Source organism: Elephantulus edwardii, unplaced genomic scaffold, assembly GCF_000299155.1.
Source record: "Elephantulus edwardii isolate Elephantulus edwardi_28Jun2011 unplaced genomic scaffold, EleEdw1.0 scaffold00389, whole genome shotgun sequence".
Taxonomy (NCBI): Eukaryota; Metazoa; Chordata; class Mammalia; order Macroscelidea; family Macroscelididae; genus Elephantulus; species Elephantulus edwardii.
This window is the reverse complement of record NW_006400139.1, coordinates 1205335-1210596: the sequence shown is the minus strand read 5'-3', so window position 1 is coordinate 1210596 and position 5262 is coordinate 1205335. Positions and strand designations below refer to the sequence as shown.

The 5262-nt window shown below is 35.1% G+C and overlaps 1 protein-coding gene across 1 annotated transcript in view; it reads left to right on the top strand.

Annotated features, from left to right (window-relative positions):
* LOC102850715 (olfactory receptor 5D18-like) overlaps positions 1-5262 on the top strand; it is a 13143-nt gene that overhangs the window by 844 nt on the left and 7037 nt on the right. The gene's annotated exons all lie outside the window — the stretch shown is intronic.

The window sequence follows — 5262 nt, the reverse complement described above, 5'->3', positions numbered from 1 at the left end:
GTGAAGGAGACGGTCAAGAAGTTAATGGTAACCAAACTGCTTTCTCACGTGAAATAACATATATCTATATATCTTATGTGTACTATTTTGAAAATATTATCTATGCATAATTATCATTGATGCTAGCTCAGTTTTGTCTTAAATAATCACGTAATTATTCTCCAAAAGTATTTATGTATGTATTTATTTATTTATTTATTTTTTACTTCACGTTTTCTTCGTTCGGTCAGTCTTTAACTTGTTGGTTTGTTAACTTAAGCATCAGTGGTTTTAGTTCACCTGTTGTTCTGTGGGTGATAGAGAGACTGTCTCCTCCTATAAGTGATATAGCAGCAGATACCTGATGGAAGATAACTTTAGGTCAAAATCAACTCATTTACAGTGGATGTTTATTTCATGGTTTTGACAGTGGATATTTATTTCACGGTTTGTGATACTCAGTATGTCTTATGACTTTTGTGAGTTAATACTGAAATAACATGTTTGGATTCATTTTTCGTCCCTCAAGATGTATGAAAAGTATATTTTAAAATTTTCCTAGTGGATGCTATGGTATCCATGTGAAGAAGTCTATATTTATGAACTCACTATTCATACTAAAATCAGAGTACTTCATTAAAAAAAAGACTCATAAACCAGAATTCTTGCATAAATTCTTTTTGAAACTTGCATCTTTATTTTCAACACAATATTACCTGAATATTTAACCATTCTGATCAGTTCTCAGGTGATTTGTGGACTGAACCTTAAATGGTGCACTTTTTCTGCCGACCTTTAAACTTACTCTAAATGTCAGTTTTAAAAATCTAAACATTTATTCAAATATGTCAAATAAAAATAGTACCCTTTGAAATATAGTAATTTTTCAACTTCTATCCATAAGGCAGTGAGACCATTATCTTTTCCTTAGATACAATATTTAAAATTCTGAAACTTTGAAGTTGAAATGACTGTTCTCTCACCCATCAGAATGACTTAATCCATACGTTAATCCTTAAAATGAACCTTTTTAAACGCAGATAATCAAACATATTTTTCTAATACCTAATAGTGAGTTTTACTGTCTTATGGGAATTAACACAAAAGTGGAATTCTGTCACTAAATATACTTAGGCTGCGGGAGATCACACACTGTTTTTTTCTAATTCTTTTTTTTTTCAAATGAGATATTGTTCTTTTTTTCCCCTCCCAACTTCAATGAGTATCCAGGTATCCACAAGGAACCCAATAGTACAATAGACATTTTAAAAAATGTGATTCTTAAAAATCAAAGTTCCTATACTTATGAGAATGAAGGAGCAAACAAACAGTACGGGTATTGCAACTGGCAACTTGAAACAAGATATGTTTAGGTGTTCAAATAGGGAAAGTACAGAGAAGTAGTGATGGGGAATGAAGGAGGAGGGAGAAAATACTAGAGTAGCATAGATTAATGGATGGACAAATGGGGTGAAGGAATAGCCAAGGATTTCATGAGATATGGTGATAAAATGTTCTGATGAATTTTAATCGACATTATAAAATATAATACATATGAAGGTGCACCCAGGATGATCTTTGAAGGAAAGAATGATGAAACTTGGTCTTACATACTGTGGGCATATGGTAAGAAGAGGCCATTCCTTGGGAAAGAACATGGTAGTTGGAAGGGCAGATGGTCAGCAAAGAGAAGAAGGCCTTCAATGAAATGAATTATTACAGTGCCTGGAGCAATGGACTCAAGTATATTAGAAATGGTTGGGAATGCACAGAACAGATCCGTTGTTCATTGGGTGACTATGAGCTTGGTCAATTCAATGGCATCGTAAACAACAGCAACAAAGTCTATGAATGATTGTATGATAACTCATTTTAAAAGTTTCTATATTTTCTGCAGAAGAAACATTTTTTAAAACTTTAAAATAAACCATGTTCTAATTATTTTTACATATTAATATCTGTATATAGACAAAGCAAGAATTCTAATGTTTACAATAGCTGAAAGATTTATAGTGAATTTCAAGACAAAGGGCTAATGGAAAAGTAAATCGTATAAATGGTCATACACTGTTCAAAGGAGTTGAATTGATTAAATAAAACTACACTAAAGAAGCTCTGTTGGCCTATTGATTAGGAGCTATGCTGCCAACTCAATGGCAGGTAGTTCAAATCCATCAGCTGGTCTATAGTCATCTCCCGTGTAACTTACTGCCTCTGAAAATTGACTGGAAGGTCAAGCTATGAGTCATTTCTGACTCTACAACCCCTAACAACAGCAATGGACAATGTCAAAGATTTCATGTGTCTTGGATCCATAATCAACAACGAAAAATAAAACAGCAGACAGGAAAAACTCCCTTCTTACTGCTTTAGGAAACTCTAATGCTAAAGATACTTTCAAAGAGCAAAAGACTAGTGATGGCAACTTGGATTTCTTAAAATACAATTTGTATTCAAGAATTAATGACTATTACATATTTATTTTTATACAGAAATTTTGCAAAGCTCATCTGTTTTATCTACAAATTATTTGATATATATTTTCTTGTGAAAAGTCAGATTGGTAAAATGGCATTTTCATATTTCTATTTGTTGTAATTGTTTTATTTATTCATTTGTGCTTGTATAATTACTACCTAACTTGCTGGCTGAAAAAGCCTTGACAAAAGTAAGAACGAATGGTAATGTCATCCTTTTTAAATAATTAAAACAATCATTTCATTAATTCCTCAGTTTTTATGTGGTAATACTTGATCAGTAAGGGTGCTGTGGTGGTCTTGTCATAAGGAAGTGTGATGCCCATCCAAAGGCATGGGGTTAGAATTCACCACCTGCTCCACAGGAGAAAGATGGGTAATCTCCTTTCACTGGATGGTCAGTTATAAGTTCCTACTTGAAAGCACACTACAGCAAACAAGAGCTTAATAAATGATGGTAAATGAAGAAATTTCTTTCTTTTTTGTGTTCTATCATGGGTTGGTTCTAAATCCTTGCAGATATTGTTTTTTTGACTTGTATTAATATTTGGTGATTTGGGAATAATATTAATTCATTGACAATTACTGCTGTCATGGTAATTTATCCTTTCTCAGTGCTGAGGAGTCATTGATCTGATCCTGCTGGGCTTTGAGTGTTCCTGATTTTACATTGAGTTCTGTGCTGGTATTTGCCCCTTATCATCTGTCACAGTCGTTTAGAATACAGTCAACTCTTCTGTCTTTGAAACTACTGTCCAGTTACATTTCAGAAAACACTGAATAATAAAGCTGAGTGTCTACTGTTTTATAATTTTAATAATTACCTTATGGCTTAGCCAATTTCAGTATTTCATCTTAGTTATTTTCTATAGCTTAAACATCATGTTTATTTTTATTTTGTTGTCTTCTATTTTACCTAGTGTGGTAGTAAAATGGCAAACTGTATTGATACATATAGTTGTCAAACACTGAATCAATAACTGTTTCAGAGTGACAACTACGTTTTAAGTATACTAGTCCTTGAAGGGATGTCAACTCTTTGGAGGAATGGTTTTAGAATTGCAACATACTAGTATTGGGGGCTATAATGACCTATTGTTTGCATATGCCATAGAGTTCAAATTGACACATAGCTGACCCTCCAGCACGTTTTCAGAGGCAGTAAATTCCATGGGAGATGATTGGTCATCTTTCTCCCTCAGAGAAGTTGGTGGATTAGAACTTTGTACCTTGGGAATTGCAGAGCAGCTTCTTACCATTAGGCCTGCAGAACTCCTTATAGTGATCTTGTTAGGTGCCATTGAGTCCAGTACAACTCATAGCGGTCCTATAGCTAATCTATAGCTATCCTGTGTCATATTCATCATGTCTGATTGCTGGAGTAACCATGTCAATTTTTCTCATTGAGGATCTTCTTTTCCTTCACTGATCCTCCAACTTCCCAAGCACGGTGTCTCTTTCCAAGGAAGAGCCTTGCCTAGGTACAAACCCAAAGTATGTGAGATGAATTATTATCATCTTTGCATCCAAGGCTGTACTTTTTCAAAGACTTACCTGTTTGCTCTTTTGATAGGCCGTGGATATTCAGTACACTTCTCCAACACCACAACTCTAAGGCATAAATTATTGTTTTTCTCAGCCTTATTCATTGTCCACCTCTCTGATGATGCCTAGCAGGCGATTTCTACAGTCAACTCAAAGGTCAGCATTTTGAATTTGCTAGCTGCTTTGTGGAAAATACATGAGCATTCAAGTCCTGTGCAATTTATTGCCTCTGAAAACCATTGCATGGCCAGCTATGGGTCGGTTTCCAACATTATGGCACAGAACAGGAACAGTATTTTTAGTCAGTGATTTTTAAAGTGTAATTTATTGTATACAGTTTGCTCATCTTTGTTCTTCAAATTTTAGTTTACAAATAATATTAGAAATCCTGTAATTTGAGAAGAGGGAGACACCTTCTATAACCAGTATTCTATTTTAATATAATTATTGCTTAGATATTAGGACTTTTTTCAGTGATGTATCTCACTTTAATATGTTTAAGGGAAGGTGCAGACAGAGTGGTCCTTCCTGTAGCATACTTTGAACATGTTTCTAGCAAAGGCTATTTCTTAGAAAAGGACATTATACTTGTAAAGGTGGGGGGATGGCACAGGAGAGGAAAACTCTCAATCGGATGGATTGATACAATAACTGCAGCGATGAGCTTGAGTCTTTCAGAGATTGTGAGAATGGAACAGGATAGCACAGGGTTCAGGGTCCCTGTGAGTTGTTCTGGACTACAGTGAACCTAACAACAATACTATATTTTGCTTTCAACCATACACTAAGACACACTATATATTGAGTCAGCCATCGTTGATGTTGACACAGCCTGCTTACTAAAGCCAAATTAGAAATTTCTCTTGTTGTTGTTATATGCTGTCAAGTCGGAACCAAGTGATAGCTGACCCTCCCGCGTGTTCTCAGATGCTATAAATCACATGAAGAAGATTGTCCATGTTTTTTCCTGGACGTGGATTTGTACTTCATGCCTTTTGAATGTTAGTACAACATTTTTGCACTCTGGACAACCACATCCTACTCATTAAAAAGATATTGACAGCACAGGAGAGGATGACCCTCAATGAGATGGATTGATTCAGTGACTGGGATAATGGGGATAAGTGTGTCAGAGACATTAGTGACATTAACTACGTACAACAGCCCTATACCCCGCTCTATGTTATGCCAATCTAATTGTCTTTAATACACCTACCTTCATTACCCCTGTCACTGAATCAATCCATCTCATCCAGGGTCT